The sequence below is a fragment of the Crinia signifera genome, chromosome 2 (assembly GCF_055691185.1).
Source record: "Crinia signifera chromosome 2, ASM5569118v1, whole genome shotgun sequence".
NCBI lineage: Eukaryota > Metazoa > Chordata > Amphibia > Anura > Myobatrachidae > Crinia > Crinia signifera.
Window position 1 is genome coordinate 176,192,061 of NC_139218.1, and position 24,836 is coordinate 176,216,896.

Consider the following 24,836-nt stretch of genomic DNA (forward strand, 5'->3'; position numbering starts at 1 on the left):
ACACACGGGGGCACGGAGGGAACAGCGTACACACGGGGGCACAGAGATGACAGAGCACGCAAGGGCACGGGGGGGCAGCGCACACACAGGGGCACTGGGGGGGCAGCGCACACACGGGGGCACTGGAGGGGGGCAGTGCACACACAAGGGGGCACTGGGGGGGCAGCGCACACACGGGGGCACGGGGGGGCAGAGGAAACACGGGGGCATGGGAACAGCGTACACACAGGGGCACTGGGAGGGGACAGAGCACACACGGGGCACCGGGGGGGGGGGGGGGCAGCGCACACACGGGGGCACTGGGGGGGGGGCAGCGCACACATGGGGGCACTGGGTACACACAGGGACAGTGGGGTGGGGGACAGGGTACACACAGGGACAGTGGGGGGACAGATTTACCTGGGTGCAGCTGCTCCTCTGATGACCAGGATGGCTTCTTTCTGCCTTCGCGGTGGCACAGCCAACTCAAGGAAGCGCCTGAATCTGGTCCGCAGGCTGTGGAAGCGCCTCAGTCCCGGCGATACCATGGGATGGTCAGTGTCTGGGCAGGAAATATAATAATATTATTAAAGGGCACAGAGTACACACGGAGGGGGGCACACATACATACTGAGGGGGGCACAGCGTACACACTGAGGGGCACTGGGGGGGACAGCGTACACACGGGGGGACTGGGGGTGCAGTATACACATGGGGCACTGGGGGACAGTGTACACACGGGGGGCACTGGGCAGGTACAGCGTACACAAGGGGGCACTGAGGGGGTGGGACACAGCGTACACACAGGGGCACTGGGGGGGCAGCCTACACACGGGGGGCACTGGGGGGCAGCGTACACATGGGGGGCACAGCATACACACGGGGGGGCACAGGTGGGGTACAGCGTACACTCGGGGGCACTGGTGGGGGACAGCGTACACTCGGGGGCACTAGGGGGGGACAGCATACACACGGGGGGCACTGGGGGGGGGACAGCATACACACGGGGGGCACTGGGGGTGGGAGTATACACACGGGGGGCACTGGGGGGGACAGAGCACACACGGGGGCCACTGGGGGGGGGGGGGACAGAGCACACACGGGGTCACTGGGGGGGACAGAGCACATACATGGGCACTGGGGGGGGACAGAGCACACACGGGGGCACTGGGTGGGGACAGAGCACACACGGGGGCACTGGGTGGGGACAGAGCACACACTGGGGGAAGAGCGTTCACATGGGGGAGCACAGCATACACACGGGGGGCACTGTAGGAGGAACAGCGTACACACGGGGGCACTGCAGGGATACAGCACACACACGGGGGCACTGGGGGGAGAGCATACACACGGGGGCACTGTACACACGGAAGCACTGGGGGGGACGCGTATACACGGGGGCACTGGGGGGGACAACGCACACACGGGGGTACTGGTGGGTCAGCGCACACACGGGGGCACTGGGGGGGGCAGCGCACACACGGGGGCAATGGGGGGGCAGCGCACACACGGGGGCACTGGGGGGGGCAGCGCACACACGGGGGCACTGGGGGGGCAGCGCACACACGGGGGCACTGGGGGGGGCAGCGCACACACGGGGGCACTGGGGGGGGCAGCGCACACACGGGGGCACTGGGGGGGGCAGCGCACACAAGGGGGCTCTGGGGGGGGGCAGCGCACACACGGGGGCACTGGGGGGGGGCAGCGCACACACGGGGGCACTGGGGGGCAGCGCACACACGGGGCACAGGGGCCGAACAGCATACACACAGGGGCACTGGGGCCGAACAGCATACACACAGGGGCACTGGGGGGACAGCACACACACACGGGAGCACTGGGAGGGTACAGCACACACACACGGGGGCACTGGGGGGGTACAGCACACACACGGGGCACTGGGGGGGTACAGCACACACACGGGGGCACTGGGGGGGTACAGCACACACACGGGGGCACTGGGGGGGGGCATCGCACACACGGGGGCACTGGGGGGGCATCGCACACACGGGGGCACTGGGGGGGCATCGCACACACGGGGGCTCTGGGGGGAACATCGCAGACACGGGGGCACTGGGGGGGCATCGCACACACGGGGGCACTGGGGGGGGGACAGAGGACACACGGGGGCACTGAGGGGGACAGAGGACACACGGGGGCACTGGGGGGGACAGAGGACACACGGGGGCACTGGGGGGGACAGAGGACACACGGGGGCAATGGGGGGGACAGAGGACACACGGGGGCACTGGGGGGGGGACAGAGGACACAGGGGGGCACTGGGGGGGGACAGCGTACACACGGGGGCACTGGGGGGGCAGCGTACATACGGGGGCACAGAGATGACAGAGCACGCAAGGGCACGGGGGGGCAGCGCACACACAGGGGCACTGGGGGGCAGCGCACACACGGGGGCACTGGAGGGGGGCAGTGCACACACAAGGGGGCACTGGGGGGGCAGCGCACACACGGGGGCATGGGGGGGCAGAGGAAACACGGGGGCATGGGAACAGCGTACACACAGGGGCACTGGGAGGGGACAGAGCACACACGGGGCACCTGGGAGGGGACAGAGCACACACGGTGCACCTGGGAGGGGGCAGCGCACACACGGGGGGGGAGCGCACACACGGGGACACTAGGGGGGCAGCGCACACATGGGGGCACTGGGTACACACAGGGACAGTGGGGTGGGGGACAGGGTACACACAGGGACAGTGGGGGGACAGATTTACCTGGGTGCAGCTGCTCCTCTGATGACCAGGATGGCTTCTTTCTGCCTTCGCGGCGGCACAGCCAACTCAAGGAAGCGCCTGAATCTGGTCCGCAGGCTGTGGAAGCGCCTCAGTCCCGGCGATACCATGGGATGGTCAGTGTCTGGGCAGGAAATATAATAATATTATTAAAGGGCACAGAGTACACACGGAGGGGGGCACAGCGTACACACTGAGGGGCACTGGGGGGGACAGCGTACACACGGGGGGACTGGGGGTGCAGTATACACATGGGGGCACTGGGGGACAGTGTACACACGGGGGGCACTGGGCAGGTACAGCGTACACAAGGGGGCACTGAGGGGGTGGGACACAGCGTACACACAGGGGCACTGGGGGGGCAGCCTACACACGGGGGGCACTGGGGGGCAGCGTACACATGGGGGGCACAGCATACACACGGGGGGCACAGGTGGGGTACAGCGTACACTCGGGGGCACTGGTGGGGGACAGCGTACACTCGGGGGCACAAGGGGGGGACAGCATACACACGGGGGGCACTGGGGGGGACAGCATACACACGGGGGGCACTGGGGGGTGGGAGTATACACACGGGGGGCACTGGGGGGGACAGAGCACACACGGGGGCCACTGGGGGGGACAGAGCACATACATGGGCACTGGGGGGGACAGAGCACACACGGGGGCACTGGGTGGGGACAGAGCACACACGGGGGCACTGGGTGGGGACAGAGCACACACTGGGGGAAGAGCGTTCACATGGGGGGGGCACAGCATACACACGGGGGGCACTGTAGGAGGAACAGCGTACACACGGGGGCACTGCAGGGATACAGCACACACACGGGGGCACTGGGGGGAGAACATACACACGGGGGCACTGTACACACGGAAGCACTGGGGGTCAGAGTATACACGGGGGCACTGGGGGGGACAACGCACACACGGGGGTACTGGTGGGTCAGCGCACACACGGGGGCACATCGCACACACGGGGGTACTGGGGGGGCAGCGCACACACGGGGGCACTGGGTGGGCAGCGCACACACGGGGGCACTGGGGGGGGCAGTGCACACACGGGGGCACTGGGGGGGCAGCGCACACACGGGGGGCACTGGGGGGGCAGCGCACACACGGGGGGCACAGGGGGGGGGCAGTGCACACACGGGGGCACAGGGGCCGAACAGCATACACACAGGGGCACTGGGGCCGAACAGCATACACACAGGAGCACTGGGAGGGTACAGCACACACACACGGGGGCACTGGGGGGGTACAGCACACACACGGGGGCACTGGGGGGGTACAGCACACACACAGGGGCACTGGGGGGGTACAGCACACACACGGGGGCACTGGGGGGCGAAAAGCATACACACGGGGGCACTGGGGGGGACAGAGCACACACAGGGGCACTGGGGGGGGGGGGACAGCACACACACGGGGGCACTGGGGGGGACAGAGCACACACAGGGGCACTGGGGGGGGGACAGCACACACACGGGGGCACTGGGGGGGGACAGCACACACACGGGGGCACTGGGGGGGGGACAGCACACACACGGGGGCACTGAGGGGGGGACAGCACACACACGGGGGCACTGAGGGGGGGACAGCACACACACGGGGGCACTGGGGGGGTACAGCACACACACGGGGGCACTGGGGGGGGTACAGCACACATACGGGGGCACTGGGGGGGTACAGCTCACACACGGGGGCACTGGGGGGGGGTACAGCACACACAGGGGGGCACTGTAAACATGGAAGCACTGGGGGGGCAGCCTACACATGGGGGGCACAGCATACACACGGGGGACACTGGTGGGGGACAGCGTACACTCGGGGGCACTGGTGGGGGACAACGTACACACGGGGGCACTAGGGGGGACAGCATACACATGGGGGGCTCTGTGGGGTGGGAGTATACACACGGGGGGCACTGGGGGGGGGACAGAGCACACACGGGGGACACTGGGGGGGGGGACAGAGCACACACGGGGGCACTGGGGGGGGGGACAGATCACACACAGGGGCACGGGGGGGGGGGACAGAGCACACACGGGGGCATTGGGTGGGGACAGAGCACACACGGGGGCACTGGGTGGGGACAGAGCACACACGGGGGAAGAGCGTTCACACGGGGGGCACAGCATACACACGGGGGCACAGCATACACACGGGGGGCACAGCATACACACGGGGGGCACAGCATACACACGGGGGGCACAGCATACACACGGGGGGCACAGCATACACACGGGGGGCACTGTGGGGGGAACAGTGTACACACGGGGCACTGCAGGGGTACAGCACACACACAGGGCATAGCACACACACGGGGGCACTGGGGGGAGAGCGTACACACAGGGGCACTGGGGGGGAGAGCTTACACACGGGGACACTGTACACACGGAAGCACTGGGGGGGCAGCATATACAGGGGGGCACTGGGGGGGGACAACGCACACACGGAGGCACTGGGGGGGACAACGCACACACGGAGGCACTGGGGGGGCAGCGTATACAGGGGGGCACTGGGGGGGACAACGCACACACGGAGGCACTGGGGGGGACAACGCACACACGGAGGCACTGGGGGGGCAGCGCACACACGGGGGCACTGGGGGGCAGCGCACACACGGGGGCACTGGGGGGCGAAAAGCATACACACGGGGGCACTGGGGGGGACAGAGCACACACAGGGGCACTGGGGGGGGGACAGCACACACACGGGGGCACTGGGGGGGACAGAGCACACACAGGGGCACTGGGGGGTGGGACAGCACACACACGGGGGCACTGGGGGGGTACAGCACACACACGGGGGCACTGGGGGGTACAGCACACACACGGGGGCACTGGGGGGGTACAGCACACACACGGGGGCACTGTTGGGGTACAGCACACACACGGGGGCACTGGGGGGGTACAGCATACACACGGGGGCACTGGGGGGGTACAGCACACACTGGGGGGGTACAGCACACATGGGGGGGGCACAGCATACACACGGGGGCACTGGGGGGGGCAGCGCACACACGGGGGCACTGGGGGGGCAGCGCACACACGGGGGCATAGGGGGGGACAGAGCACACACGGGGGCATAGGGGGGGACAGAGCACACACGGGGGCATGGGGTGGGGGACAGCGTACACACGGGGGCACTGCAGGGGTACAGCACACACACACGGGGGCACTGCAGGGGTACAGCACACACACACGGGGGCACTGGGGGGGTACAGCACACACACACGGGGCACTGGGGGGGTACAGCACACACACACTGGGGGGGAGAGCACACACACGGGGGCACTAGGGGGGAGAGCACACACACAGGGGCACTGGGGGGGTGGAGAGCGTACACACGGGGGCACTAAACATGGAAGCACTGGGGGGCAGCGTATAAACGGGGGCACTGGGGGGACAGTGCACACACGGGGGCACTGGGGGGCAGCGCACACACGGGGGCACTGGGGGGGCAGAGCACACACGGAGGCACTGGGCGGGCAGAGCACACGGGGGCACTGGGCGGGCAGAGCACACACGGGGGCACTGGGCGGGCAGAGCACACACGGGGGCACTGGGCGGGCAGAGCACACACGGGGGCACTGGGCGGGCAGAGCACACACGGGGGAACTGTGGGGGGTGTCAGAGCACACACGGGGGCACTGGGGGGGTCAGAGCACACACGGGGGCACTGGGGGGGGTCAGATCACACACGGGGGCACTGGGGGGGGTCAGATCACACACGGGGGCACAGCGCACATACGGGGCACTGGGGGGTGGGATAGCGTACACACCAGGCCAGGTAGGCCCCTCAGTGCCAGGTAGGACCCCCACAGTGTTAGGTATGGCCCCCATGGTGCCAGAGTTCCCCCCACAGTGCCAGGTATGCCCCACAGTGTGCCAGATATGCCCCCCAAAGTGCCAGGTATGCCCACCAAAGTGCAAGGTATGCCCACCACAGTGCCAGATATGCCCCCTAGTGTGCCAGATATGGCCCCTAGTGTGCCAGATATGGCCCCCACAGTGCCAAGTGTGCCCCCCACAGTGCCAGCTATGCCCCCCCACAGTACCAGATATGCCCTCCCACAGTGCCAGATATGCATTCCAGTGTGCGATATGCCCCCACACAGTGCTAGGTATGCCCCACACAGTTCCAGGTATGCCCCCCACAGTGCCAGATATGCCCCCCCACAGTGCCAGATATGCCCCCCCCACAGTGCCAGATATGCCCCCCCAGTGTGCTAGGTATGCCCCACAGTGCCAGATATACCACCCCAGTGCCAGATATGCCCCTACCCACAGTGCCCCCCCTCTCTCTCACCTGTTGAGGAACACCATGGGGCTCAGCGCTTCCTCCACCTCTGTCCCCTGCATGCAGCTCCTTCAGGCTCCGTGAATGGTGGTGCCTGTGGGGTGAAAAGGGGGCCACAGGTGAGAGGGGGAACGCAAATGAGAGCAGGGAGGGGGCACGGGTGAGAGCATCCGTGGGTGAGAGCATCCGTGGGGGGGAGGGGGGCGGCCGTGAGTGAGAAGGGGGGCACACATGGGCTGCATCCATGTGAGGTGGGGTCTGAGGCAGCTGGGTGCGGGCGGGCTTTGCGCAACTTCCCGCAGCACAAGGGATTCCGGCGGGCGCCGTCTCTCTATCCGCCGCATCTTCGTGTCGGTCCTCCTGCTGCTTGGCCACTCGGGATCTCCTCCTCAGTGTCAGGCCTCCTGCTGCTCGGCCACCCGGGATCTCCTCCTCACGCATGACGCACCACTTTCAGGCTCTGTGCCGGGAGCGCAGGAGGGGGACTACAAGTCCCGGCATGCCACGCGCCTGCATTGTCCCGCAGACACTGCTGTTCTCTCTGAAATATGCGCAGTGTGTCTGTCAGCTGCGGCAGCTGCAGCAAGGGGGGACAGTATATTGAATATATATAATATATCATCAGCTGCAGAGATATATAGGGTCTATTGCCTTATGCATAATCATGCATCGGCCATCTTGGTACACCCAAGTGAAGCCTAAGTACTCCCCCTGCTGGCGGCAATGTAATGCGCATGCGCAACAAGTTGAAACCCCTATCTCTATAATGGGGCATGTTTCACTAAATTATAAAAAAACTGTACCTATCTGAAAATCCTCAACCCCAAAAGGCACTCCACTGGGACAATATCTACCTAATAAAACAAACCCCAAGTCTCAATTGTTCCTCTAACCCGAGTTATGCCTTCCCAAAAAAAACCTCATAGACTAACATGGGTGACAAAGTGTCATTTCGCGAGTGTCAGAAAAAAACTGGCAGTTGGAAGTTTAGATCGCTCCCAATAGGTCATTTTTTAATATTTCGCCCTGAAATTTGGCACGCAGCACCGGTTGACAATTCTACGCGTACGTGCCAAATTTCAGCTCAGTATGCCTAGTCACTTTTGAGGTGCAGTCCCTCAAACACCATGCCCCCATCCGAAAAGTTCCCTATGGGAAAAATCCGTTCGTTGGATTCAGCCTTAATATAAGGGCACTACCGTGCCCTTATAATATAAAGACAGGTTACCCCAACCGCGCTTTGAAGAAATGTGGCAGCAATACTGGGGGGCCCTCTGTTAGACAGGACCCGAGATAGAAATAGAAATAGAATGGGTTTCTGGGAAACCCATTCTATTTCTATATATATATATATATATATATATATATATATATATATATATATATATAGTCCTTGATGTGCGCGGCACTGGGGTTGACGTTTCAGCCAATTTATTCTGGCTTTTTTCAAAACAGCTTACATTCAGCTTGAAAAAAGCCAGAATAAATTGGCTAAAACGTCAACCTTGAAAAAGGCTACTTATTGATTTATTTCACCAAGAGACCCCAGTGCAGCGCACATCAAGGACCATATTCTTTGGTGTCATTGAGACGCCTTCCAGCAAAGGCACGGGGTACCATCGAGCCAACAAGGAGCTGAGTGCCGGTAACCGTTTGATTCATTCAGTGGCGTAACTGTAAATGATGCTCCCCCAAGCCAAAATATTTTTGGCGCGCCCCCCCCCCCCCCCCCCCCCCCCATCCCAGTGAAACTCATTCATGACCACTCATAATATATTGACCCCCCCTTACTATCTATAATCCCCCAAGCCTTAAAAAATGTATGTATCCTACTCACCCCCCACCCTTTGTTTATTTTACACAAATTTTTCCCACTCCCTCCATAAAAAATCTATGTAATGATTCCCCTTCTGTCTTTATAAACTGACCTCTAAAAGTACAGGAGTATTCTCCAGCTCCTAGTCTCCACAGCCCCAGCGTCTGGTGAATATCAACAGCAGCAGATTCCTGCCGCCAACCTCCAGCTTCTCAGCGTCTCAGCATCACCAGTGGCCCGGCGCCTGCATCTACTATTAACCACCGGTGCTGCAGCAGCAGCACCAGTAACGAGAGCTAGCAGCGCACGGGTACAGCCGCATACATAGGAACAACTACTATACTTTTCCCCAGGCATCGTCATTAGGGAATCGACGGTAGCGCTGCTTGCTTCTGTACTGCAGCGCTGGTGATTACTAGTAGACGCAGGTGCCGGGCCTCTGGTGACACTGAGAAGCTGGAGGTTGGCAGTGGGAAGCTGCATCTGCTGAGAGTGAGACACCGAGGAGCTGCAGAAGAATGAAGACTCACTCGTTGCGGTGCTGCTGCTGACAGGGAGTACACAGGATAATGAGATCCTGCCTCTCCGTGCGCTTCTATAACCAAATGGTCGCTATTTAGACACTGAGATTCCCTACCAGCAGGAACCTACAAATTCTTTACAACCCACAATAGTGTCTTCAGCGCCCTATATATGATATGTAATGTCCATTCTTAATAAAATATGATATAATAAAAGAAGAAAGAAATGCTTGTAGCTTCTGAATTTCTGGAATGATTCTCCTTTTATTTTGATCAATTCCCAAAGCGTTCAATACCCAGTCTTGCTGGCTGGACTCCAAGGAGCTAACACACATACATAGCAGTGAAATTATATCCTGACTGTGTACCGGTTCTACTGGAGTGTTTTTGAAATACAATTTGATGCAAAAGTTATATTCCACACTTGAATTATAGAGGACTAATTCAAGACCGTAAGATCGTATGGTAAAGGCATTATTCTAGAAAATCTGTCTCCTTAAAGGATTCATTCCTACATTATCAAATCATAACATCGATAAGATATTAAAAAAACCTGATGAAGTTCCTAAATGGAACGAAACGCTCCAAAATAATGATCAAAATAAAATGAGAATCATTCCATAAAATCAGAAGCTACAAGCATTTCCTTCTTCTTTTATTATATCATATTTTATTAAGAATGGACATTACATACCATATATAGGGTGCTGAAGACACTATTGTGGGATATATATATATATATATATATATATATATATATATATATATATATATGCACACATTTCTCATATATGGATGTACTATAAATATTGGTCTAAACCAGGGCTGGGCAACACTGTCCCTCCAGATGTTAATGAACTACACATCCCAGGATGCTTTGCATTAGTTTTGCTATGTGGCCATGCTAAAACTGATGCAAGGCATGCTGGGATGTGTAGTTCATCAACATCTGGAGGGCCGGTGTTGCCCAGCCCTGGTCTAGACAATAGGTTCTGATAACCCTAGAATCACTGCTGAAAAAAAGTAAGCAAGACGGTTTAATAAATACAGTATGGCATCAATATTTTTTTCAGGAATGTCAAAGAGAGAGTTAGTACTTTATTTCTGCTAATGGTGGGGAGGGGCACACAGAAAAAACTGCTGCTGTTTGTGATCAATTAGAGGGTGGGGGGGAAAGACCTGCTTTGAATTAATTGCTAAAACATTACAATGATATAGTTCCATTTAGCCAACTCTGTCTCTCTCCTTGTGACTGTATTATAATAGGCTAATATGATATTACCCACTGTATGTATTGGATATCACCCACTGGGAGATTTTGGTTAACCTTCTAGTAGATTTGGACTAGTCAAAATCTCCTGCCAAAATCTCACCATTTGTATACCCCTTTAAAGTTACAAGCTTTCCTGCCCCCCTCCTCCCTGTTAGATATGGGAATTATTTGAGGCTTTAGTTAGCTTCTTATTTGGCCACTTTCTTATTCACTTCTTATTCAGACTCATGCTTAATTTTTTAATAATACGTTTTTATTGTCTTGCAAAGTTACAAAATACAGAAACTAAACTGTATTGCGATAAAACGCAATATATAAATATAAGCAATACATTTTTTTTTAAATCAACATATATTCTGTATTTAAATCAGCTAGACTTACATTTTTCATAAGTAAGATGGGGAGAGAAAACAGACGAAGAAGGGGGAAGGAAGGGAATAGGGATATTTGAAGGGGGCCTCAAAATGGAATACGGTGCAATAAAATTTTTATAAAAAGGGAACATACAGATGGGGCCGGGCTCTTCTTTGCTGGCGAATCGCCGGAACGTCAACGCTGGCGATCCGCCAGCAGCCCGGCTCGCCATCTGACTAAGACGCGCGTGCGTCTCACGCGCACGAGCGTCTCAATCTCCGTCGGTGGGGTGACGAGAACCCTGTCCGTCTCCGCTTCAGGGAGACGGACAGGGTTGGGGGGGGTGCGAGCAGGCGGCGGGGACCCTGGGTGACCGCCGACAAGCCGGCGGTGACCCGGGGGAAGCGCTGGAAACGGGACGCGCACGCCTCTCGTGCGCGCGCGTCCCCTTCTTGCTATACAGATGGCGGCTGGCGGGGGATGGCGGCTGGCGTCGCCATCGCCATCCCCTGCAAAGATGAGCAATGCCCCATCTGTACTCTCAGCGAGAGATTACACATCAGTGGTATGCGAAGGAGAGGAAAGAACTGGCAGATCTATAGGTTCATTATGAAGTATAGATTGGCCCTGTTTTTCTCTGTATTCGCTTCACTTGAACCATTTAATATGGATCAATGAAGCAGAGGGTGAATATTTGATGTTGGCTGTCTCAAACAGGAAATGTTTATGGACCTTGTTTGCAATGTGTCTAATCGAAGGTATTACAGGGGATTTCCAATGTTGGCCTATAGCGGCCTTGGTTGAAATCAGGATGTGACCCAGGAGATAAAGATCTCCCACAGCAATCTGTGTTTTATGATGTAATAATGCTACTACGGGGTCGAGCGGAATGAAAATTCTCAAAACGTCACCTATGAAAGAGAATACTTCAGACCAAAGCTGGCGTAATACCGGGCACTCCCAGAAGATGTGGTAAATGGTGGAGACTCCAGCTTATTATTCACTTTTTATTCAGTCAGCTTCCTATTCGTTTCTTATTTGGCCAGCTTCTTATACACTTCTTATTCAGACTCCAGTTGCATCATATTTAGGGGACCATTTGTCATGATCGCATTTACAATGCGATCTGGGCGGAATGTTACCGCCCAGGATCGCATTGTAAAATGCGATCCCACCGGCGGGATGTATCATCCCTGAGGGCGCAGGGACAGGGCTCCAAAAAGAGCCCATCCCTGTGAAGCTTTGACCCGGAAATGGGGGCTTTGCCAGAATGGCGATAGCCCAGGGATGCGAAGCTGGGCTGCCCGATGTTGATACATCGGGCAGCTTTGCATCCCCCATAGAAACCTATGGAAGAGGCGGCGGGCGATGCTGCAGGGGGATCACAGCAGGGATCAAAGATTCCCCTTTGATACATTCGGGGGATACTTATATTTGCAACTAACCCCTGAAAACGGGTGTTTTGGGGTATTTAGCCGCAAATATTGTTTGATAAATGGGCCCCTTAACCATTTTCAAAAAGTAGCAGTAGTTTTGCAAGGGCTAATGAGTCTTGAGCCACAATTTTGACACCTGAAAGGGGTGTCACATACATATGACCCAAGTGTATTTTGCCTAGCCCAGTGCTGATTTGGGCATGAAATACATGGGCAAAATGAGCACATACTGTAGACAGACATGATCATTTATCCTTTTGAATAAGAAGCTGTAATTTTGCAAGGGTTTGCAATAGGTCGACAAAGTAAAATAAAAAAACATGAAAAGGGTAGACACATGAAAAGGTCAACATGAGTTTTCACTTTTTTATGTCAATGTTGACAGCTGTCTACACTGACCTTAAATCAGTGTAACGTGTACTACTGTATCAGATGGCTCGGTGCCTAGATATGCTCAGCACACATATTCTCCCTCTATGCTGACATTGATGGTGAAGGAAGAACAAGTCAGTTTAAAAAAAATATTATAAAAAACTCCTTGTAACCTTGTCATGTATCTGCCTTTTTCATGTGAATCTTTTGATCCAGTCGATCTATTGAATGTCAACATTTTTCATGTCAACCTTATGATCCTGTCAACCTTTTCACCCTGTCGACCTATTGACTATCTAGACACTGTAGATCTATCAACCAGAACCACTATGTTGTACATGAAATTTTGAACATGGGACAACCTCGAGTTGGACCCAGATTCAGACCACATTTACACTGCACTTTGGCCCTTATTCTGATTGAGTCAGACGACTGCGTGTTCGGTCGTAGGGCTGATGATTTGTGTTTGTGCATGTGCAGAGGCATTTCTGCGCATGTGCGAACGCCTTGCATGTCCGAAAACGGCATCAATTCTGTGCAGAATAGGATCGTACGGACCCATCCGAGCAGGGGGTGGAGAGGGACGTGAAGGGCTGTTTGAGCTCATTACTATATGCGTACGCCCCGCGTTTCATGGGTGTTCCCATAAAAACACTGGATGTACGTATGGTAATCGGGCCATGACGCATGTGTGGGGGACAGACAGCTGACATAGCCGGATGCCAGCTGCCCGCCCATATCCCTGCTTTCACATGGAGAAATGTCCCAGTGGTCTGGAGCACTCGGAGGTGTCTGACCGCTCGGTCCATCATTCGATGGTCGGCGACCATCGGAGGATGGGGGAGGTTCCCACAGATAAAGGTGTTCACATGAAACATCCACTCGCGGTCCGTTCGCTCGGCGTATTACAGCATTCGGATGGTGTTAGCAATCCGTACGGTAGGCGGGCTAAGAACAATCGGTGGCCATCCGAAAATACGCATCTGTCTGAGGCAACTAGAATAACAGCCTATGACCCGGGTTGTTCCCAGGTCGGCCCTATTTCCACTGATTCTGGATCAGCCCAGCTTTTACCTATGGATGTCATTCAAAGAAACTATCACTATAACCCCGCGCAACGGAATCTGCTGCGCTATATAAGAAACTGCAAATAAATAAATAAATAAATAAATAACCCCAGCGATTAATTTCCAGCATGCTGGATAAATGTATAGTAATCAGTGTCAGGGCCAGTGTTCTCACCGCAGAAAACTGGTCCAGATAGATCGCTCATAAGCACAGCACTGTGCAGCTCTGCATGCCGAGTGATCTGAGCGATCTAGCATTGCTCAGATTGCTCATCTTCCCATGTGTAGGCCCCTTAAGAGACTGTATAAAAGTGTCTCAATACACAAAAGGGGTATGGATCATAGGGTTGACAGAATGAAGGTCGACATGCATTAGGTCGACTACTGAAGGTACACATGCATCAAGGTTAACATGTCTGAAGGTTGACATGGGGTTAGGTCGACAGGGTCATTAGGTTGGCACATACATTAGGTCAACTTGGGCAAGGTCGACAGTCAAAAGGTCAACATGGGGGTTTCACCCAGAATGTCAACACTGTCAACATGGACACAAAAAAGTTGTCTGCACTTGCCATGCTTCAGGCACGAGGCCTCAGCACACTATTTTATTCTCCCACCACGCCCTAGTGGATGGTAGGGCATGAAATATTGCATGTCGGCACGTGTCGGCTCAAACAAAAATATTCCATACCTACCAAATAGTAGGGTTAAGGACATCTTACAGATACAATATAACAAATTAAGTATTTAGGTAGTCTAGCAGGTAGTCTAATTTTGATATTTCAAGCATTTTCAGAAAGGATAAGTTGGATACTGTAGGTAAAGGTTCCTTTATGCAAATTTTATGCATTATTCATAGAATTAATGTTCAAAATGATTTACTTGCATAGACACATCCCATGATGCAGCCCACAGGAGGATATTTGGCAGCCCGAGAAATAAGGCTGGCATTGGAACTGATGGTGACACTGGCATTAATGTGGATTGGCTCTGTCTCTTAAGGTGCATACACACTGGGCATTTTTGACCAGCATGTATGGACAGCGATGATGGGTAAAATCACTGTGCTGAATAATGCTCAATACAGAACGCTATGGAAAGCCGCCCATCCCACCACTCATCTGCTGGTAATATGAGGAGAGTACCGGAGTCCGACAATGGTGCAAGAGCATGCATCAGTGCTCTTCATTGGCCCGTACACACTGGATGGGTTTTGAGCTGAAACCAGCTCGAACAGTAATGGTGCCCATACACTTATGCAATTGGATGTCGCATCGCATCCAATCTCCTCTTATGGTGCCTAAAATGCCCTGTTCCAGCACCCAATGTCAGAGAGCCGTCCAGTGTTTTAAAATTATTTTTTGGGCGGGTGGAGGGAGAAAGATCTCCCTCCACCCGCCAATCGCATTGCGAGCAATCACACGTGGTTAAAAACCACATGCATTCGCTCCTGCAATTCAATAAATATTATGTGCATCACATAATTTCTATCGATGTGAGATTTGTAAGACATCGCGTTGGGTGATCCATTCGATGTGCATACAATCCTTTGATTTATCATACAGATATGGTTGAAATAGAAGGATTATATGCAATATCGCCGTAGTGTATGAGCAGCATAAAAGTGAGCTGCTTTAAGCTCAAAATTGCCTTCAGGGATAGTCTATTATTCATGTTGTTTTAGATCCTAAAATCTGGGGCCTAATTATAAAACAAGAAACATAAATTCCAATAACATGCAACTGGCTTTGTATTATCACTGGCAGCATAGAAATTAAGGGATTATTCTGGTTGATTCGCAAGGCTGCAAATTCGCAGCCTTGCAAATCCACCAAACCCCGCCTGGCGAATGAACGAACCCCGCCCCCCCTCGCAGCGCGGGTTTGCCCACACAGGCTGCAAATGGATGTTTAGCATAAACATCCATTCGTATGCCTGCGAGTAACCTCCCACATCTTTCGATGGTCAGCGACCATCGAAAGATGTGGAAGGTACACGCATATATAAGTGACTTTTAAGTCACTTACAAATGCGTGCACGCTGGGATGGATATGGGCAGGCAGTTGACATCCGGTGATATCATCTGCCCGCCCCCCGCTCCTGCGTCACGGCCTCCTTACCATATCACATAAGGTACCCTATGATAAAATATATGTCTACCAGTGTACTTTATCAAGTGTAAGAGAAGGAAAAAACAGCATATGGGTTTGTTTCGTTGTTAAAATGCCCAGCAACATTGTAATAGTTTTATTTACTATGGCTTGAATTAATAGAAAAAATGCCCCTTTGCAATAATTTTAGAGGATTTCACAGACACTACTACAGTGTGAAAGAGACCAGATATTCTATCATTTATAAATAAGGAGACCCAATCAATTAGAGAGTTTTAAGAGACAATAAAAATGTTAGGTCTGATTCAGACCTATTCGCTAGACCACGTTTCCTCGCAGCCCAGCGCACAGGTGAGGGCCACCCGCCGCCCGGACAGTACATGAGAAAATGAGTTAAACTGTTTAATAAGCAGAACAAAGCATCACACAAGATTCACCTAAGAGACTACTTGCTTCTTTTATAAGGTCATGGTCATGTGATAGCGGATGTGTCTTTTTAATTGTCTCCCTTTTAATTGGATTGATGTTATTGGACAGATTCAACAGGAAACATTTTTTATCTGCAGAATATTGTCTAAGTTATTACAGGTTGAGTATCCCTTTATCCAAATGCTCGGGACCAGAAGAATTTTGGATAACGGATTATTCCATATTTCACAATATTTTTATATTTCAATGATGTATCTTGAGGTATCTTGCATTTATGTTGTACAAACACATCAAACACATGAAATACACACAAATATATTTTATTTGTGCATAAAACAAAGTTTCAAACATGAAACAGAGTTTGTGTACAATCTCAGATACTGAATTTGAATGCCAAGCAATCATGTCCTTGCATATATTTGGTGCCAGTTATATATCATGTCCCCAAATTATTTGGTGGCTAATTTGATTGGCACAAATCTACCTACACATCAGGGCCATTTTTCCCACTGGGCTAGAGGGGCTACAGCCCGGGAGCCCCACAAGAATAGGGGTCCCAGAGCAACCTGAGCCATGGCAAATCAAAAATAAATAATTATCCCATTTGCACTAGCCAGCGGCCATCATCTCTCCTCCCCTGCCCTCCTTCAGTGGTCGCACTGAATGTCGCGCATGACGTCTTGACGCCTGATGTTATCAGTGAGCAGTGGCAAGAGATGTGAGAAAGGCACTGCTTTATCAGGGGCCCATAATACTATTAAGATGGCCCTTCTACAGATGTGTCTTTATACACTGGTGCTCAGGTTTGCATGGATTCTGAAAATATAAGTGATAATTAGAAATATTAGAAATATAGGCATTTTATGATTTGATTTTCCATGCTATACAGTCTAGGAATCTTTACAAAAGATTTGGGGGAAGATTTATAATTCTTTCTACAGCTAACAGGCATATTGTATAGTTATTAACCTTAATTTATATATTTTGTTATGCTAAACTGCCTTTTAACTTTTAGAAGGGACAGAATAAGTTAGTGTCCCAGGGCTCTTAATAGTACTCTATTTAATCAAAATTCATACATCTGATTCAACTTTTGAATCATCTTTTAATTGTCAGTTACAGTACATTTGGGTTAATAGTTTTATAATTCACCGCCTCTAATAGTTTTTACCACAGGGATCTTTTCACTGCTTCTCCATTATTCCCACTGTTAAGCAGTGAGCATTAAAAGCCATGCTTCTCCGGCCCCTTTCATTATTTCTCCCATATCCTTTGTGGCTGTAATAATAATATGTGTGAATATGTTCTGCTCATTTTACCAGTGCACCCTTAATACACGGAGTAAAAATGTACAATGCATCTTAATTTTTACAATTGATATATAGGATTAAAGTTGCTTTAAGTTTATAAATGTAAGATATGGCTGAATGGTTTTTCAATAGATATTCCAATGCTGTGTGACCAAACGTGATAAGATACAGTTATATTGTATAGTATGTTTGGGATATTCTCCTAGCAGTTTTTAGGATAAACTATTCCACATCGGACACATAACCTTTCTTCTAAATTTTCTGTCTTTCAATCAGGATCTATTATTTGATTAAAACCTAGTTCAATATTTTAGTGGAGCAAGCACTCAGATAGTGAAAGCCACTAGGGACCTACAGATGGTGCCCTCCTCATTTAGCATGTTAATAGGATTAAGTGAGTAATAGGATTACTATGATAATCCCCTACTGTAATTGATCTATGTATTGTATTGCTGCTGAGAACAATAGGATAGCCATGGCTAGCCATGGTGAGCCACGACCTAAGGAACAAAGTTGAGAGAGGCTCCAACTGCTGAGAACAATAGGATAGCCATGGCTAGCAAAATTGAGAGAGGCTCCAACTGTATGACCCATGTTAAAAGATGATACAGAATTGAAAATGTTTACCAATGTGATTCTTCTGCCTAGCTTTGTGAGCGCAGTTTGTTAAAAAAAAATATATATTTCTTCACACCAGCAACTAACTAAAAAAACGGGGTGCTACAGGTGTTTAGGTTGCACGATGTGTACTTTTCTGGAAACAGGCAGCATGTTAGCGCACCCATACACCGGGGCATGTATGCCCATAAAGCATAGTGTATCAGATGCCAGTGCCTTTGTGATATACACAATCCGATGTCCTTGTTTATGTGGGGAAATCTACTTGCTCCTTTAAAGAAAAAGCTGCTGTACATAGGTCCATTGTACGCTTGTCCTTAGAAGGCAAACCTGGTACCCCAGAACAACCTGTGCATTTACATGTAGACATTGGAGTATCTACTCTAAAATATAAAATCATAGATCAGATTCCACTCAACCTCAGGGGAGGAGACCGTGCCAAAGAGCTTTTACAGTGGGCCTAATTCTAGTTCACTCTTTCTGCCAAAATCCTTCTTAGATGGACAAAACCATGTGCACTGCAGGGGGGCAGATGTAAAATGTACAGAGAGAATTAAGCTGGATACACATATATACAATTGTCGGGCCGTTCTTCCGTTCTGGGTCGGACGGCCGTTCAATTGTATATGTGTGTACGCTGTCCCGTACAAGCGATAAACGGCAAAAAACGGTCTTGTCCGTCCATACTCGGTCGGTCGACGGTTCTTTGCTGTTTAATTTTCATCCGGCCCCATATCGGAACAAAAGTGCAGTGTGTACGCACGTTCGACCAATATGCTGCCGTCCTTGCGACTATACTGCCAAAGCTGGAACGCCCATGTGGGCGTTCCATAGCTGCATCATCTCTGGCAGGGTGACTAAAAAAAAAAAACCGCGTGGGTTCCCCCCCACTGCTGTAACATCAGGAAACCAGACAAATAGGGCTTCGCTGATTTTTTAAAACCAGCCCAAGGCTCCAGGTCCGGGACTGGTTCCCAAAATACGGGGGGACAAAAGGACTAGGGGTCCCCCATATTTTAAGAACCAGCCCCAGGCCAAACCAGCCAGCAGGGTAATGCCACAGCCGGGGGACACTTATTATATAATGTCCCGCGGCCAAAGCATTAACCTACCGACCAGTCAGCCTGGCATGGGGCCCTGGGGGAGTGGGGATCCCCCCAATAAAGGGGTCCCCCCCCTCCAGGACTTACCTGACCAGGCTGAAGCCTGGTGCTGTCCCCGGTGGCCCTGTGCGGTGGCCACCGGGCTGATTGAGTGTAAAAAAAATAAAATTAAAAAATATTGTCTTTTCCTGTGGAACTATGAGTCCCAGCAAGCCTCCCTCGCATGCTGGGACTTGGAGAACCACAAGTCCCAGCATGCGGGCATTAAAGGGCCCGCTGGCACTTGTAGTTCCACAGAAAAGAAAATAGTTAAATAAATACACACTGACACACCAGAAAAATAAAACTTTAATACATACATAACACACACATACTGATACTTACCTATCTTGATCCCGTAGGTAGGTTCCAGGGTCTTGATCCGGTGCCTTGTTCTGCCGGCTGACTAAAGTTCTATATAGATGGGTTTGCGTCCAAATTTTAGTCAGCCGGCAGGGTGCCTAAAATTTAGACGCAAACCCGTCTATATAGCAGGGTGACTAAACTTCTATATAGATGGGTTATGCATCTACATTTTAGTCACCCTTTTACCCATTAAAAAAAAAATGACATGTGGACCCCCCCCCCACTGCTGTAACCAGCACCAGGCTGAAGAGCCGGGGCTGGTATAAAAAAATCAGGAAACTCTACAAATAGGGCTTCGCTGATTTTTTAAAACCAGCCCCAGGCTCCAGGTCCGGGGCTGGTTCCCAAAATACGGGGGACAAAATGACTAGGGGTCCCCCGTATTTTAAGAAACAGCCCCAGGCCAAACCAGCCAGCAGGGTAATGCCATAGCCGGGGGACACTTATTATATAAGGTCCCGCGGCCAAAGCATTCAGCCCTCTGACCGGTCAGCCTGGCCAGGGGTCCTGGGGGAGTGGGGACCCCCCCATTTAAGGGGTCCCCCCCCCCTCCAGGACTTACCAGACCAGGCTGAAGCTGATTCAGTGTAAAAAAAATAGAATTAAAATCTATTGTCTTTTCCTGTGGAACTATGAGTCCCAGCAAGCCTCCCCCGCATGCTGGGACTTGGAGAACCACAAGTCCCAGCATGTGGGGCATTAAAGGGCCCGCTGGCACTTGTAGTTCCACAGAAAAAAATTGTTCGTTAGGCCGGTCAGAGGGCTGAATGCTTTGGCCGCGGGACCTTATATAATAAGTGTCCCCCCGCTGTGGCATTACCCTGCTGGCTGGTTTGACCTGGGGCTGGTTCTTAAAATACGGGGGACCCGTATTTTGGGAACCAGCCCCGGATCTGGAGCCTGGGGCTGGTTTTAAAAAATCAGCGAAGCCCTATTTGTCGGGTTTCCTGATTTTTTAATACCAGCCCCGGCTCTTCAGCCTGGTGCTGGTTACAGCCGTGGGGGGGGGACCCCACATCGTTTTTTTTTTAATGGGTAAAAGGGTGACTAAAATGTAGATGCATAATCCATCTATCAGTGGCATAACTATAGCACCACAGCCCCCGCGGTCGCGGGGGGGGGGGGGCGCTGTGCATATGGGGGCCCCGTGGGGGCTGCGGTGCTATAGTAATCCCCCCACCCCCTGCATGCTTACCTGTCCGTGCATCCTGGCTCCCCTCCTGGCTTCAATCAATGCTATGGAGACGGACCACGATAAAATGGCCGCCCCATAAAGCAGACTGTTCTCTGAAACTGTCTGCGATATGAGGGTGGCCATTTTATCGTGGTCCGTCTGCATAGAATTTATTGAAGCCAGGAGGGGAGCCGGGACGCGCGGACAGGTAAGCATGCGGCAAGGGGGGGAGGGGGCACAGGGGGCACGGGGGGCACGCCGGACGGACGGGCGGGTGGGAACCCCCCCCAATTAACTGCGGGGGGGGCGCCCCAAACAAAGCTACGCCGCTGCCATCTATATAGAAGTTTAGTCACCCTGCCGGCAGACTAAAGTTCTATATAGACGGGTTTGCTACTCGCGTACATAGCGGTTTGCTATAATTATGCCCTAACCCAGCCCATTATGATAATTTTGCTCACATATGACGTGTCAATAGCCCAAATCGAGACAATCTTTTTATTGCGACTGTTTGGACGGGAGTACATCGGACATCACAGGTAAAATTGTACAGGTGTGTACGCGCGTGATCGGCTGTTGTTTGTGGAAGGTCCAACGGGAGTACGGTCGGCCGAACGGTTGCAAGAAACAGGGATTGTATATAAGTGTACCCAGCTTAAGATTTGGTGAGTTATTTTGTTTCTTTGCAGGGTAAATACTGGCTGCATTATTTTTACACTGCAATATAGATCTCATTTTGAAGTAAACCCCACCCAAATATAATTATCTCTGCACATGTTACATCTGCCCCACCTGCAGTGCACATGGTTTTGTCCATCTAAAGGTGCGTACACACGGGTGCAATTATGTATGAAATCGCTGGCAAAATGGTCGCTCAACGACCATATTGGCAGTGATTTCATGTGCAGCCGGCGATAGATGGCTGGGAGCGTGCTCCCGCGGCCAGCCCTTCATGGTCGCTGGTCGCAGGAGCATGCTCCTGCGACCAGCGGCTTCCCCCAGCGATCGCCGGGCAGGAGGTCAGCGCCGGAGAAATCAGCGCTGTTCTCCCATGCCCTGCTACGCTGCTCCCTCCCTCCTCCCGTCACCTGCTGCTGCGCTCCGCCTCCGCCCCGTAGCAGTGTCTCCTTTTCATCGCTGATGAAAAGGAGACACTAGCAATATGATTGCTTGGGATATATTGCTAGCAATATATCCCCAGCAATCATATAGACCCGTGTGTACACAGCATCAGAAGGATTTTGTCAGAAAGAGTGAACTATAATAAGGCCCTGTGTGAGGCCCGGTGGATTCACTGATTAAACGGTGTCTCCCTACGGGCTGAATGAAAATTATAGTCTATCTTGTTTTTTTATGATTTTGTCTTATGCAATGCTTTTTTGATATAACTGCTTCAGTATAATAGTAATTGTAATAATGTAGATAGGTACTTAGTTATTGCTTCTTGCTAACTGTCAGACTTTACATGTATTTCTATTTCTTTGTTGTCAAAGGTTGCTATGGTAATGCGTCAGATGCCTGTGCATGGCGGATGCCGCGCGTCACAGAAGAGTGACATCATGGGACCAGACAGACGGTGCGTACCGAGTACCGAGTCACGGTGGTGACGGGTGTTATTTAGGTAAGACTTGTTGTATGTTTTTTTGCATTCTGATGAATGTCATTAAAGACCAAAACGTTATTGCTTAATAGCTAGGCCTCCGTGCTTTCTTTCATGAAAACAAAGCCCTTTGAGTGCTGCCACCTGAATATTGGATATCTTTAGTACCTTAAATAAATACTCTGGAGAGCACCTAGGCAAGAAATTCCAGAGAAACAGTGGAGTGCTGGCCTGAATAACAATAATTTTATATATATGACAAGGAAAGGCGGCGGCACTCCCATGAGAAACAAAGAATCACGCTACAAGCTTCTGGTTGCCAACTTTTCAAATATCTATTGCAGTTTTCATCAGGGTGTAAAAAACATTATAACACAAAGTTATATATATATATATATATATATATATATATATATATATATATACCTGTAGTTGATTTTTTGGTCATGAGGACGGAGTAAAATCCGAAACGATACCAGGTTACACTATCTCAGTGTCTTTATTAAAAATCTGTGTCAGTGCTTCTCATTTCCCCCCCCTCTATATATACCTATATATATATATATATATATATATATATATATATATATATGTTACTGGCTATGATCAGACGCGCCCATCAATTGCCGGAACCAGAAGCCGCAGCACAGTGACATCAGGACGCCGGCGGCATAATGCAAGGACGCCAAACTCCGCTGCCATGGAAACAGGAGCGTGTTTTTGTCATGATGCATAGACACACGAGAGGGTTACCAAGGAAACAGTCCGACAACAGACAATTGTCTGTCATCCTCCGCCTCCAATCCCCATCACGTCATCCTCAGTGCTGATCACCCATTCCCCACTGCGGCAGCATCCGTGCCAGATCATGGTGCGAAGAGTTTTTAAATATACAAGGAAGAATGCATACACAAACATATCCATATATACATAGGGAACAATATTATAATGAAAAAAGAAGAAATTCAGCAGGTAGTAAAACAAAGAAAGAGAAAAAAAGGTAGAGCTTCTATACCAATGAGCCTTCAATTATAGGACATTTATTGTGCAATTCAAAAGTAAAAATAAAAATTCTATAAAATATGCATAATTCAATAAATTTAAAATCAACAATGGGGGGCCACTGACATCTGTGATCAATTGCTAAGGTAATCTGTTCCTAGTTGAGTCGCCTGTTAGGAAAAAATTCCTAGAAATGCCACAGTCTTTGGTAGGTTTCTCTGGCATAGAGGTATAATTACCCAAAAATGTCCTCCAGGGGAATTGATCCACTTCAGGATAGCATAGCAGCTGTATCCTCCTGGGCGATGTTAAAAGAAAACAGAGTCCCACTTGGTGGTAAGGATGGCTGTGGCTGGATACCAAAGGTATCCAAAACTTTTCTAAGGAGTTGCTCTCTCCTTGTGGTAGCCGCTTGGCGAAGCAATCCCACATTACCTCTCTTTTCTGCCACCTAAGAAGTAGAAAACAACCCTTTTTGTTTCAGTTAGAAAAACAGGCTGAATATTAATTTATTGATCTTTTCATCAAGGGATAATAAGCATCCTGTACTGATGGTACTAATTAATATTGATAAATATTGGTAATATCTGTAAAACTATTATATCTCAATAAAACTATTAGAGAAGGTAACTAGCATTTCTGTGAATATTAAAGGTCTCAATATATTGAAAAAATTAATAGCAAACTACTTATGGGAGGGCCATATATACTATGCATTCAATTGATTGAATAAATGCTAGAAACGAAAGAAAGCAAGAAAGACTACAATGTGACATGACCAGCACACCCGTGCACCGCAAGTGACAACCAGCAGCGGCGGGAAGGATCAGCGGAGGCAGGAGCGCTCAATGCAGGGAGGCACACCGTGATGGGTCGGCGGCGGAGGCTCAGAGCGGGGAAGATCAGAGGCATGCATATAAACTGCACCAAGCAGAGGGGATCATTCCAGACAGACTGTTTTACAGTAAGATTTTAAAGTGGGGACATTTACTGCATGGGGAGGTGGGTGTTTCTATATGCTGTTATGTGATGGGAGGGGGAGGGGGTCTCTTCACAAGTGGTTATCCCAGTTGCTGCCTGTGATGAAGCTTTGTGCCCCCCTTAAAAGTGTGCGTGTATCTATCTATCTATTTTTTTCAAGGGAGCACAAAACTCCATCACAGACAGCAACTGGAATGAAGTTACACTTTTGAGTCCCTCCCACTGCTTAA

At 51.3% G+C, this 24,836-nt stretch overlaps 1 long non-coding RNA gene across 1 annotated transcript in view; it reads left to right on the forward strand.

Moving 5' to 3' along the window:
- LOC146060226 (uncharacterized) overlaps positions 1 to 24,836 on the forward strand; it is a 256,888-nt gene that overhangs the window by 136,868 nt on the left and 95,184 nt on the right. The window contains exon 2 of the long non-coding RNA XR_014470400.1: positions 22,517 to 22,644. This is a non-coding gene — a long non-coding RNA (uncharacterized LOC146060226). The remainder of the gene's footprint in view (positions 1 to 22,516; positions 22,645 to 24,836) is intronic.